This window comes from Salmo salar, chromosome 06 (assembly GCF_965601325.2).
Source record: "Salmo salar chromosome 06, fSalSal1, whole genome shotgun sequence".
Taxonomy (NCBI): Eukaryota; Metazoa; Chordata; class Actinopteri; order Salmoniformes; family Salmonidae; genus Salmo; species Salmo salar.
The window spans coordinates 53,184,569-53,199,688 of record NC_138296.1 but is presented as its reverse complement, the minus strand read 5'-3'; positions in this window follow the sequence as shown (position 1 = coordinate 53,199,688).

Genomic DNA, 15,120 nt, shown 5'->3' with positions numbered 1-15,120 from the left:
CATACAGGGAACAGCATATGGTACTGATTGACAATGATTGAATCAAGTGCGGTAGTAGAGAGGCCTGTTTTTTGAGCCAGCGAGAAATTTGTGTGCGCTGAGGCATTGGGCAGAGCCACAGGGATAACTCACTCGAGCTCAAATAGGCACAACCAATCGATTAGTGCTGTCCCATTACTCTGAAGAGGCATTGGAATTACATCTGCACCTTGTAGCATTCTCTTCCTAGAGAATGCTAAGTATAAAGGAACACTGTATATTTTGCCATCCATAGGGGTTTTCAATGTTACAAACAACTCTAAAAGTCATTTTTTCATATCAATGACATAGAAATCCGATGACATTTTGTGATGTCATGAAATAAAATGGTCAGCAAAATTTGGTACATTTCTCCATAGTTATATCATGCTCAATATCAAGACAACATAAAGAAGAAAAAAGTGGACTTTTGTTGAAAAAACTAGGACATAAATGTTTTTCCCCCAAATGACGCATGCTCCTTCCTTGTGACATGATGGCCTCTAGTGGAGCACTGGCAATTGACACAGACAGCTCAATCATTTCCTTATAGGCGCGCGCTGCCAACCCCAGCTGGCTTTGACATTAACACCAGGCCCTGACTGACAGAGGCCCTGGCCTTGGGCTGGGCTCCCGGGGCCTCCACAGTACATTCAGCTCTCCTTTTAGCCTGTTGATTTACTGTCCCTGAAGCCACTCGTTGATCCATTTCCCCTCTCAGTTTGCTCACAGGGCACCCCGAAAACCGTCATCCAGCAATATATTTGCTTTATGATTTCCTCAGGAGCAAACGAAGAAAAACAAGCCCCGTTCACTGCACCTGTTCCAGTTAATGTGAAGCGAGCCGGCCCCAGCCCAGGCTCCTCTTGTCCTGGTGATTGGGGAAAAGGGTAAGGGCCAGTGGTGTCACAGGCTCCATGTGGATCTTCCATTTTCCACTGGTCCCTATCGGGGGCTGAACAGCAGGGGGAACAAGCAGGAATAGACAGTGTATTATATGTGTGTCAGTTTAACACACATAGGTCAAATGGGGCCCACATGAGTCTTGCTGCGTGTACATTATGAACATGTGTGTAGGTGTTTGTGTAGTGCAGCACTCAACATGGAGCTGACATTAATAAGGGAAAGTGATGGGAACTTGCTTACATCATTTTGGACAACGAGCAGATGTGAGCCAATGGAAGGTTTGAAACCAACTATTGAAACATCTTCCATTTGCACAAAGAGGTAACCAACTTGGCGTGCATGTGCATCTTCCCAAAAAACAGCCATAGATTTAATTACAATTTATTTTATTAGACCAACCTGTCCACTGACAACCTTTTTGTCCTCAAGGGCTCAATGGCAAGTAATGGCAAAACATACTATCCTCCAAGTTGGTGATGCCAGACAATTCAGTCCCTGGAATAGGGGAAATGTTACAGTAGTGCAACACTGGGTATACCTCTGTGTAAAGCACTGGACGACTTTCCCAGAGGACTTATGGACTACAGGGAAGAGATAGAGGTTTCCCCCATGTGTATCCCAGGTGGGTGACGTTCATTGACTCTCTGCACCATGTCCATTTTACGGGGGAAAGCAGGCTCTTATTTGACAACTAGTTCCTGTTTTTTCAGCCATTCATGTTTCCTCGAGTGTTAATGGATGACAGAGCTGTTTCACGACCCTCCTTCGACCTATGTCATTTTCCTGAGTTGGAGTTAAAAAGCATGGATATATCTTGTCAGTAATCCAAAGAAAATATTTAGTATATATCTGCCCGAGCTTTCTATTCATTATATCAACCCCTTAAGTAGAAGAACAGACAACGATCTCTGAAGTTTTTTATTTTCTCCTACTCTTGCAAATGTGACCCATTCATTTCATGGTAGGTTATTTCCATTGACTGGAGATGGGGATCACTTTTTCTCCAAGTTATAACCCTTTTTCTTATTCATTTCTCAATTTTGCAAAGGAAAAAGCTAATCCTTCTCTGGATTTTCTTGGAATCTTTTATTCCCTTGGTTACAAAGACAATCGTTATCCCAGATTCCCGGCCCACCCTTTTCCTCGCAATCAACATATTCTGAATATCTTCTGACAACACAAACTCGAGGATGACCATTATGAGCTTTATATCAGGAGTAATCTTAGCTTGCTAATGCTGAACAGGAGCGGGTCCAAGTTTCCGTCAGGGCAGGGATGAAGTAAAGTCTGCCTTTTTGGATATGGTGGAGAGCACCAATAGTCCATCTGAAAACAGTCCAGCCACTAGCTCTCTGGCCCAGTTCTGTTCTGCACATTTTCTTGTAAGTGGTCCAGTGGATAATGGAAGCTTTTAGGTCAAGAAGAGAGGTGAACTTACAGAATTATGAGAGGAAGCATGCATGTGGCAATGTCTGTTTTTTCAGTCATGTGTGCTTAAGTAGCAACCTGACAGAGTAAATGTATTTCAGGGGTGCTTTTTTCCAGCTTAACTCAAGTTGTCTTCCTGATGGTCGTTGTATTGGGACTCACCCTTGCGTGTCGTTGGTGAGTGTGTGTGAGTCCTTGTGCTTTTCCTTATGTTGTTTTTTGGGGGGGACTTTTTTTTCTTTCCCTGGACTTAAACAGTGTGTTAACCACCAAATCCCATTGCTATCAATCTTAATGGTAGTAGGTCAACATAAAATGCACACACGTGTGCGTTCATTTTGAAAGCTAACCTCCGCTTAAGAATAATTGCTCCCGCCGAAAAAAGAGTGAAAAAAGGTTCTGGGCCCATTACCAAAATAGGTGCTCAAAAAACACCCCACCCGGCCACAGTGATTGCTACTTCCTCAGCTTTTCCACTTCATTGATGGTTATGTGATTTAAAACAACGAGTTTAATGGAGACTCTGGTCTCTCCGGGGACTAATCATAGCCACGTGACTTCCTCCGGGGCTTCCATCAAAATAACTCTATCACAATGGCCTGTGATATTAATATCGGCTTTGGGAAAGTCAGGCTCGGGCTCCACCGGGAGGTCTCTGCAATAGCAAACATGGTGGAATGCACGGCATGTCATGGAGAGCGAGAGATAGAGAGCGAGAAGGTAAGAGACAGAGAGAGAGAGAGGGAAGAGAGAGAGAAAGGGAGGGCTTTGCATAGACAAATGCTATACGCCCCTCTAATTTGCAAGCAGTAGAGAAATTACAAAAACAGAATGTAGATCTTGGAAAGACAAAATGAAAATAAAAATGTATGTCTACATGTCTTTTTTTATGACCCTACCCAACAGTTTAGTAATCAATATCAAATTATTATAAATCACCCTAGAGTCGATGTCTGCGCCCCAGTGGAAATCTAATTAGTATAATAAAAAATCCCCATCAAAATCCGTCAGTTTAGAGCTAGAGCAGAGTTTTGTCAGACCATGAGACATCCCGAAAATCTGTCTTCTCACGAAAACGACTGTACGGTTTAGTGTACAAACGTCTATGACCCCTCTATGGAAGATGAGACTCTCACAAACACGAAGGTGTTCTCCGTTTTGTTCTAAGACTCCCACAAGCAGGACTCCTTTGAAGTTGGTACAGCTGATCTGTCAACATCTGTCTGTAGCGTACGAACAGTTTGGGCTACACATTAATATGAAAGGTGAGTCTCTCACAAACACGTACATGTCGGTTGTTTTACTATAGGACACCCACAAACCTCACAAGACTAGTCTGAAGGTAGCCGGGTAACAAAACAGTATACACTGAGGCTGAAAAACATTAAGAACACCTTCCTAATATTGAATGTACCTACCCCTTTTGTCCTCAGAACAGCTTAATTTTGTCGAAGCATGGACTCTACAAGGTGTTGAAAGCGTTACAAAGGGATGCTGGCCCAAATTGACTCCAATGCTTCCCACAGTTGTGTCAAGATGGCTGGATGGCCTTTGGGTGGTGGACCATTCTTGATACACATGGGAAATTGTTGAGCATGAAAAACACAGCAGCTTTGCCGTTCTTGACACAAACTGGTGCGCCTGGCACCTACTACCATACCCTGTTCAAAGGCACTTCAATATTTTGTCCTTGGTATGACAATCTTAAAACAATGTAATTTGTTATCTTAGTATAAACCTTAAGAGATCTTTGATGAAAACCTGTTCCAGAGCACTCAGGACCTCAGACTGGTGCGAAGGTTCACCTTCCAACAGGACAACAACCCTAAGTACACAGCCAAGACAACGCAGAAGTGTCTTCGGGACAAGTTTCTGAATGACCTTGACTGAACCAATCCGGGGCTGGACTTAAACCCTATCTAACATCTCTGGAGAGACCTTGAAATGGCTGTGCAGCAACGCTCCCCATCCAACCTGACAGAGCTTGAAAGGATCTGCAGAGAAGAATGGGAGAAACTCCCCAAATACAGGTGTGCCAAGCTTGTAGCATCATACATAAGAAGACTCGAAGCTGTAATTGTTGTCAAAGGTGCTTCAATTAGCAACAATTTCGAAAATCCTGTTTTTGCTTTTTCATTATGAGGTATTGTGTGTAGATTGATGAGGGAAAAAAACGATCTAATACATTCACATTCACAAAATGTGGAAAAAGTCAAGGTGTCTAAATACACTGCTCAAAAAAATAAAGGGAACACTTAAACAACACAATGTAACTCCAAGTCAATCACACTTCTGAGAAATCAAACTGTCCACTTAGGAAGCAACACTGATTGACAATACATTTCACATGCTGTTGTGCAAATGGAATAGACAACAGGTGGAAATTATAGGCAATTAGCAAGACACCCCCAATAAAGGAGTGGTTCTGCAGGTGGGGACCACAGACCACTTCTCAATTCCTATGCTTCCTGGCTGATGTTTTGGTCACTTTTGAATGCTGGTGGTGCTTTCACTATAGTGGTAGCATGAGACGGAGTCTACAACCCACACAAGAGGCTCAGGTAGTGCAGCTCATCCAGGATGGCACATCAATGCGAACTGTGGCAAGAAGGTTTGCTGTGTCTGTCAGCGTAGTGCCCAGAGCATGGAGGCGCTACCAGGAGACAGGCCAGTACATCAGGAGATGTGGAGGAGGCTGTAGGAGGGCAACAACCCAGCAGCAGGACCGCTACCTCCGCCTTTGTGCAAGGAGGAGCAGGAGAAGCACTGCCAGAGCCCTGCAAAATGACCTCCAGCAGGCCACAAATGTGCATGTGTCTGCTCAAACGGTCAGAAACAGACTCCATGAGGGTGGTATGAGGGCCCGACGTCCAGAGGTGGGGGTTGTGCTTACAGCCCAACACCGTGCAGGACGTTTGGCATTTGCCAGAGAACACCAAGATTGGCAAATTCGCCACTGGCGCACGGTGCTCTTCACAGATGGAAGCATGTTCACACTGAGCACATGTGACAGATGTGACAGAGTCTGGAGACGCCGTGGAGAACGTTCTGCTGCCTGCAACATCCTCCAGCATGACCGGTTTGGCGGTGGGTCGTCATGGTGTGGGGTGGCATTTCTTTGGGGGGCCACACAGCCCTCCATGTGCTCGCCAGAGGTAGCGTGACTGCCATTAGGTACCGAGATGAGATCCTCAGACCCCTTGTGAGACCATATGCTGGTGCGGTTGGCCCTGGGTTTCTCCTATTGCAAGACAATGCTAGACCTCATGTGGCTGGAGTGTGTCAGCAGTTCCTGCAAGAGGAAGGCATTGATGCTATGGACTGGCCCGTTCCCCAGACCTGAATCCAATTGAGCACATCTGGGACATCATGTCTCGCTCCATCCACCAACGCCACGTTGCACCACAGACTGTCCAGGAGTTGGCGGATGCTTTAGTCCAGGTCTGGGAGGAGATCCCTCAGGAGACCATCCACCACCTCATCAGGAGCATGCCCAGGTGTTGTAGGGAGGTCAAACAGGCACGTGGAGGCCACACACACTACTGAGCCTCATTTTGACTTGTTTTAAGGACATTACATCAAAGTTGGATCAGCCTGTAGTGTGGTTTTCCACTTTAATTTTGAGTGTGACTCCAAATCCAGACCTCCATGGGTTGATAAATTGGATTTCCATTGATTATTTTTGTGTGATTTTGTGTGATTTTACATTCAACTATGTAAAGAAAAAAGTATTTCATAAGATTATTTATTTCATTCAGATCTAGGATGTGTTGTTTAAGTGTTCCCTTTATTTTTTTGAGCAGTATACTTTCCAAAGGCACTGTATGTACAGGAATTAGGAAAAAGTGACTGGTAGCAGGATAAATAATAATAATAGATAACAGTATGGAAGCAGTGTGTGTGTGTGTGTGTGTGTGTGTGTGTGTGTGTGTGTGTGTGTGTGTGTGTGTGTGTGTGTGTGTGTGTGTGTGTGTGTGTGTGTGTGTGTGTGTGTGTGTGTGTGTGTGTGTGTGTGTGTGTGTGTGTGAATGTCAGTGTGGGCATGATAGGCGAATAAACATGTAAACATGGCTGAAAAGTGACTCGTAGCAGGAATATATAAATACTTATGGCAATATGCTAATGGTAATATATACATGTAAACAGAAGTAATAGTGACCATTAGCAGGAAAAATAGATAGATACTAATGGTAATGCAAATAATAATAATCAATGAACAGAAGCATAGTGGTAGTAATAAATCAAATCAATAATAATTTTACCAACAGCGTAGGTGTGAGGTGGAGCAGTAGTTGTTAATAGTCGTATGGCCAGGGGATAGAAGTTGTTTAGGAGTCTGTTTGTCTGAGCCTTGATGCACCGGTACAGCCTGCTGGACAGGAGCATGGAGACCAGTCCATGTCTCAGGAGGCTGGAGTCTTGGCAATTTTTCTGGACTTTCTACAGTTGAAGTCGGAAGTTTACATACACTTAGGTTGGAGTCTTTAAAACTCATTTTTAACCACTCCACAAATTTCTTGTTAACAAACTATAGTTTTGGCAAGTCGGTTAGGACATCTACTTTGTGCATGACACAAGTAATTTTTCCAACAATTGTTTACAGACAGATTATTTCATTTAGAATTCACTGTATCACAATTCCAGTGGGTCAGAAGTTTAAATACACTAAGTTGACTGTGCCAGAAAATGAAGTCATGGCTTTAGAAGCTTCTGATAGGCTAATTGACATCATTTGAGTCAATTGGAGGTGTACCTGTGGATGTATTTCAAGGCTTACCTTCAAACTCAGTGCCTCTTTGCTTGACATCATGGGAAAATCAAAAGAAATCAGCCAAGACCTCAGAAAATAAATTGTAGACCTCCACAAGTCTGGTTCATCCTTGGGAGCAATTTCCAAATGCCTGAAGGTACCACGTTCATCTGTACAAACAATAGTACGCAAGTATAATCACCATGGGGCCACGCAGCCATCCTACCTCTCAGGAAGGAGATGCATTCTGTCTCCTAGAGATGAACGTACTTTGGTATGAAAAGTGCAAATCAATCCCAGAACAACAGCAAAGGACCTTGTGAAGATGCTGTAGGAAACAGGTACAAAAGTATCTATATCCACAGTAAAACAAGTCCTATATCGACATAACCTGAAAGGCCGCTCAGCAAGGAAGAAGCCACTGCTCCAAACCCGCCATAAAAAAGCCAGACTACGGTTTGCAACTGCACGTGGGGACAAAGATCGTACTTTTTGGAGAAATGTCCTCTGGTCTGATGAAACAAAAATGGAACTGTTTGGCCATAATGACCATTGTTATGTTTGAAGGAAAAAGGGAGAGGCTTGCAAGCCGAAGAAACACTATCCCAACCGTGAAGCACGGGGGTGGCAGCATCATGTTGTGGGGGTGCTTTGCTGCAGGAGGGACTGGTGCACTTCACAAAATAGATGGCATCATGAGGGAGGAAAATTATGTGGATATCTTGAAGCAACATCTCAAGACATAAGTCAGGAAGTTAAAGCTTGGTTGCAAATGGGTCTTCTAAATTAACAATGACCACAAGCATACTTCCAAAGTTTTGGCGAAACGGCTTAAGGACAACAAAGTCAAGGTATTGGAGTGGCCATCACAAAGCCCTGACCTCAATCCTATAGAAAATTTGTGGGAAGAACTGAAAAACCTTGTGCGAGCAAGGAGGCCTACAAACCTGACTCAGTTACACCAGCTCTGCCATTAGGAAGGGGCCAAAATTCACCCAACTTATTGTGGGAAGCTTGTGGAAGGCTACCCGAAACGTTTGACCCAAGTTCAACAATTTAAAGGCAATTCTACCAAATACTAATTGAGTGTATGTAAACATCTGACCCACTGGGAATGTGACAAAAGAAATAAAAGCTGAAATAAATAATTCTCTCTAGTATTATTCTGACATTTCACATTCTTAAAATAAAGTGATGATCCTAACTGACCTAAGACTTAAGACTAAGATTTTTACTCGGCTTAAATGTCAGGAATTGTGAAAAACTGAGTTTAAATGTATTTGGGAAAGGTGCATGTAAACTTCCGACTTCAACTGTACGTCCTGGACGGATGGAAACTCACCACCTTCTGTAGACCCTGCCGGTTAGAGGTGGTGCAGTTATACAGAGCTGTAGTTTGTACAGAGATAAAGAGAACTTAACCTTTGGGTCTGGATACTTATAAGGACACAGAACAGGTGGCAGATTATTCAGCTCTGTGCATGCGGTCTGACTTGGTCTTACTTGTCTGAGTTACAATACCCTTTTAACCAATTTCCCCTATACAGTTACTGCATATTGCTGCCTTGCTTGAAATCTACAATTTTGATACATTTAAATAATAATCTACACAGCATATTCCAAACATAGAATCCATTTTTAAAGATGAAAAATGAATACAACTTTGTGGGAGAACCTTATGCATTAATACAGCTGTGTGTTATTATTACTAATTCATGATTTCCATTGCCAAGGAGATGAAGTATTAACAATAATTCTTAATATACATTTAGCTGAAATTGCATCAGTAATTAGAACTATCAATTCTGGAGATACAATTGTTTCTTCCGACAGCGACTACACAATAGTTTTTGGGGTGCATCACAGAATTGAAGTGTTAACCGCAACTGAGAATGGGTGGTAAATGTATGCCATAATAAACCAGGAAAATATACTTTAAGGGTAATGACACAGCAGAAGGCAAAGCGTGCAAAAAGGTATATTTCATGGGTGCAAGGCCACTATACTGTATAGTGGTCCAAAATGCAGACCAGAAAAAGTTGAACAAACCTCTACTTACCTTGTCTTAACCACAGGTAGGATTATACAGTATATTACCTGTTTGCCTTCCCTGACATCAGACCTATCTCATTAGAAATATGTCAGAATGTTGACATTTAACCATAGTCGTTTTATATCACTTACGGTGACATATTACTTATATATCACTGTAATGAAATACAGTGTCTCAGTTATGGTTCTAACAACAAGACAGAAGATGTCTGCATCCCCAAAACCACATGAGAAACTGACTCCTAACCTGAGAAAAGGTCATAAAAAAATTATTTTGCCACTGGTATAAGTGAAACATAAATAATCAAAATTCATACTGTTCAAGTATAAAGCGTCTTTCAAACACAAGTAACCCACTAGGTTTAGGCCACTGATAGTAGGTTTTGAGCGTCTATCTGAAAGTGTTCAGGAGGAGGGTTTCACATAGGGAATCTTTAAGTAATGATTCCAAAGCAATTTCAAGAAACTCCTTGCAGATGATACTGTGGCCAGGATTCCATTTCAACATCCTCTCTCTCTATAAAGCTGTCATGCTGTCAGTCTGCTGTCCGAAAAGGCTATAATTCAACATCTGTATTCACCACAATTATAAATTCTATCGAGGAGAAGTCGCCCACCTCAGAGTTCAATAAGCGGTTTAAGACTCATAGTACTCTTCCCCTTCCCTGGGACTCTAACAGACACGTGAAGCACCTCAGCCGACCGAGAGGGACATCTTATAGAGCTAGCTGAACTCTCGTATAAGTAGTCACTTGTAAAAATACTTGAGTTCACTGTACTGTAAGCCAGGCAAAATCTTTTCTTCATCCATTTGCAGGAGATTTATTGGATCTCCAACTAGAATCTTTACCTTTATTTTTGTTTGAAAAAATATACATCGCTTTAATAGTGCTCTTAAATTCTTCCTACATTCCCTTTAAGGTCACAGGGAGGAATCATCGAGGTTTCATTGTAATATTATTATATGTTTTAAAAGTTATAATACACTGTTTCCCCTGGGTTGAACCTGATGTTTTAAGCACAGAAGTGTGTATTGGAAAGTTAATGTCAGAGTGCTCGACGAGTAGGAGTGTCCAAGCGGAAAACGTTGACGAACGATTTGGGCATACATGTGTGTATAAATGGCCTTTAGGATTCAATAAGCTGTAGTTGGAACTGCTGTCACACAGTATGGCCCACCTGTAACAAATCTGTGACGGTAGCATTATTTAAATTTAGGAATCCCCCACCGCTCTTTTGAAGCACGTGAGTACATGACTCTCGCTTTTTGCGGGGATAGGAGTTGGGCCAAATAATTACCCAGTGCCAAACCAGATTAGAACATTGTTTCCTTGACCTTGTCTCTAGTTTGAGGAATTGATGTAAGTGCTTGGCTGAACCCTACAACAATTACAAAAATCCTCAAATCTGCAACACCTCTGTTCTCACAAACCTGGCTTGCATAGCTATAGGTTTTGCTGAAATATATTCTCCATTTACCAAATTACTCTCTTTAGGCCAGGTATAAAGACATCTCTGTCCATTTTCGCTCTGAGGTAGTGGCTTAGTCACAACAGACTCAGTTTAGAGGATAAATCCACATATCTGACATATAAATTCTATTAGAAGACAAGATAATTATTAAGTACATATATGACAGACTATGTTTTTTTTATGCATTGAGACAAGTCTAATATATGTAACAGAGATATTCATGTCAAGTGGGTATCTATCAAAAATCCACAATTTCTCATATTCTCATTCTCTTGTGCCCTAAACAGTCAAACGAGTGATAGGCTATGTGAATATTTGTTTAAAAATTATAGCAATAAAAATGTATTTATTAACCACACTTACACTATATCACTACACTGTAAACAGGTGTTCTGTTTTACTTTTCAGTTGAAGGAAGGGAATATACTACTATTCAACAATGTACTGTAACAGTATCGTGTTGCTATTACAGAAAAACGTATTTGCGTAGGAATTCACATCTGCCCAAGAACAGCCGGTTGCCTCATTGTCTCTTTGTTTCAACATCAGATGAATTTGAGGAAGTTACAAAGATGAAGGTACAGGGAATGCCATGCCTTTATAATTATATATTTAGGGCCTGATGCAGTCCAACCACAAAGTGTTTATTATGCCTGTGAACATACCACATGTTATTTTCTCTTACCTTAACACAAAATGTGTTCTTGTCTTAAATCATAATTAATGCAGACGTTTTAATCTCAATATCAAATCATTTCTGGGTAAGAATTAAGTACCTTACTGTGAAGATGTCACCAGGCAGGCCAAAACTCCATCCCACAAAAACAGGCTGAAATTCAAACAACTCTTACACTAAAATGGCATTATCATCATGTTCAGTGTCACAGTATTATTCCAACCTCATATTGTTGAAATATATTTATAACACAGGAAAATCTCGTTTCTGACTGCACTGTGCCTTTGACCTGTTGATATAAAATTTAGTAACTATACTTTTTGAAAATATAGCACGCACAATGTACAACGAAGTAATGATTAATAGGAATCCACATTGATATTACATTAATGTTACAATGAAACTGATTTCAGCCAGAGGTCCAGTCCCTTTGTCAATATCCTCAGGCCTTCCTGTCAGGTGTGACCCTCATCTGCTCACATAGCAGTTTGGCCCTCTAATGACTTAATTGGAGGAAATGTGATCCATTAACAATCCAACACTCCCAATTGTTTATCATTCTTAGAAATCCTAAGGGAGGGAATAAAGGATGGGCCAGTGCTGTGGGAAGACAAAACAGCCTGTGATACCAAACTCTCAATAAGAATGTCAGGAAAACAGAACAATGCAATAATGAATAAGTCTGCAACATGGTCTCATTAGAATATGTCAAAATAGTGACATTGATTGTGTTTATACAGGTACAGTGCATTCAGAAAGAATTCAGACCCCTTCCCCTTTTCCACATTTTGTTACATTACAGCCTTATTCTAAAATTGATTAAATATAACATTTTCATCATCAATCTACACACAATACCCCATAACTTATTTATTTTTTATAAAAAGAGAAATACCTTATTTGCATAAGTATTTTGACCCTTTGTTATAACACTTGAAATTGAGCTCAGGTGCATCCTGTTTACATTGACCATCCTTGAGATGTTTTTACAACTTGATTGGAGTCCACCTGTGGATCTTTGAAGGGTACCAAAAACAATCTGCAGCATTGAAGGTCCCCATCATTCTTAAATGGAAGCAGTTTGGAACCACCAAGACTCTTCCTAGAGCTGGCCACCCGGGCCAAACTGAGCAATCGGTGGAGAAGGGCCTTGGTTGGGGGTGACCAAGAACCCGATGGTCACTCTGACAGAGCTCCAGAGTTCCTCTGTGGAGATGGGAGAACCTTCCAGAAGGACACCCATCTCTGCAGCACTCCACCAATCAGGCCTTTATGGTAGAGTGTCCAGACAGAAGCCACTCCTCGGTAAAAAGTACATGACAGCCCGCTTGGAGTTTGCCAAAAGGCACCTAAAGGACTCTCAGACCATGAGAAACAAGATCTGGTTTGATGAAACCAAGATTGAACTCTTTGGCCTGCATGCCAAGCGTCAAGTATGGAGGGAACCTGGCACCATCCCTACGTTGAAGCATGATGGTGGCAGAATCATGCTGTGGGGATGTTTTTCAGCAGCAGGAACTGGGAGACTAGTCAGGATCGAGGGAAAGATGAACGGAGGAAAGTACAGAGAGATCTTTGATGAAAACCTGCTCCAGAGTGCTCAGGACCTCAGACTGAGGCGAGGGTTCACCTTCCAACAGGACAACGACCCTGAGCACACAACTAAGACAACGCAGGAGTGGCTTCGGGGCAAGTCTCTGAATGTCCTTGAGTGGCTCAGCCAGAGCCCGGACTTGAACCTGATCGAACATCTCTGGAGACACCTGAAAATAGCTGTGCAGCAACGCTCCCCATCCAACCTGACAGAGCTTGAAAGGATCTGCAGAGAAGAATGGGAGAAACTCCCAAATACAGGTGTGCCAAGCTTGTAGCGTCATACCCAATAAGACTCGAGGCAGTAATCGCTGCCAAAGGTGCTTCAACAAAGTACTGAGTAAAGGGTCTGAATACTTATGTAAATGTAATTATTATTTTTATTTTTTTTATAAAAAAACTGTTTCAGCATTGTCATTATGGGGTATTGTGTGTAAATTGATAAGATAATGATTTTTTTAATCCATTTTAGAGTAAGGCTGTAACGTAACAAAATGTCTAAAAGGTCAAGGGGTCTGAATACTTTCCAAATGCACTGTATCTGCCAAAATAAAGGAAATGTTTGAGTAAATAAGGGATGCAAAGTATATTCTACACAGGTTCCTGGGTTAATGAAGCAACTAACATCCCATCAAGATTAGGGTCATGTATCAAAATGCCCAGTTGCCCATTATTTTGGCTGCCATGGCTAGAAGAAGCGATCTCAGTGACTTTGAAAGCGGGTTCTCAAAGGAGCATAGGGGGTTTATTAAGGAGTGTGTGTGTGTGCATGCGTGTGTGTGTGTCTCACTCACCACATATCAGTCCAATTGTGCACTTGTGGGTGATCCTGGAGCGGTGCCTGAGACATCCCTCCAATAGAGTTCCAGACACTGGCCAAACGTCCTATTAAGACACTTTGTTGGTGTTTCCTTTATTTTGGCAGTTACAGTTGAAGTCGGAAGTTTAAATACACTAAGGTTGGAGTCATTAAAACTTGTTTTTAAACCACTCCACAAATTTCTTGTTAATTAACAAACTATAGTTTTGGCAAATCGGTTAGGACATCTACTTTGTCCATGACACAAGTAATTTTTCCAACAATTGTTTACAGACAGATTATTTCACTTATAATTCACTGTATCACAATTCCAGCTTGGAAAATTCCAGAAAATTATGTCATGGCTTTAGAAGCTTCTGACAGGCTAATTGACATAATTTGAGTCAATTGGAGGTGTACCTGGGGATGTATTTCAAAGCTTACCTTCAAACTCAGTGCCTCTTTGCTTGACATCATGGGAAAATCAAAAGAAATCAGCCAAGACCTCAGAAAATAAATTGAAGACCTCCACAAGTCTGGTTCATCCTTGGGAGCATGTAATTATTGTGGGAAGCTTGTGGAAGGCTAAACGTTTGACCCAAGTTAAACAAAAAAAAGGCAATGCTACCAAATACTTATTGAGTGTATGTAAACTTCTGACCCACTGGGAATGTGAAATAAAATCTGAAAAAAATTATTCTCTCTACTATTATTCTCACATTTCACATTCTTAAAATAAAGTGGTGATCCTAACTGACTTAAGACATGTAATTTTTATTAGGATTAAATGTCAGGAATTGTGAAAAAAATTTGATTCAATGTATTTGGCTAAGGTGTACGTAAACTTCCGACTTCAACTGTACATTTATGATGACATATTACTTTTTTGGCACTATAATGACATATTCGTTTTATATCACATAGCAGACATATGCTGCATAAATTCAGAAGTAACATTATTAGTCTACAGTAATGTGTCACTATACTTATCCAGAGACATTTAATGAATTACAGAGTAAACACTTTCTCTCTCTCTCTCAGATGGCGTCAACAAATCCATCAGCACTCCTGCTCAGCACTCCGGCCACCTGTTAGCAATCTGACCACCGTCAACATTCCTGTCCCGGTCACAAATAACCCCACATTCACTGGGGATATGACAGATGCACACTTCAATGTTAATATGCTAACTAACACACAGTAGCCCTATGTGCCACACAATGCTCAGTCCCGATAGCAAAAAAACTCCAAAGAAAGAGTCCGAGCACTCAGTGGTATTGCTGTGACTGATTTAAGATAGAACTGGGGCTGTTCCCTTCTTCTTTAAATGGAAATCTTTTCTTTTGTGCCACCCTTAAGAATTCAGTTTTAGTTTTCAGGAAGGGGATATATTTATTGGCATATAAATTACATAGGTTTCTGTGG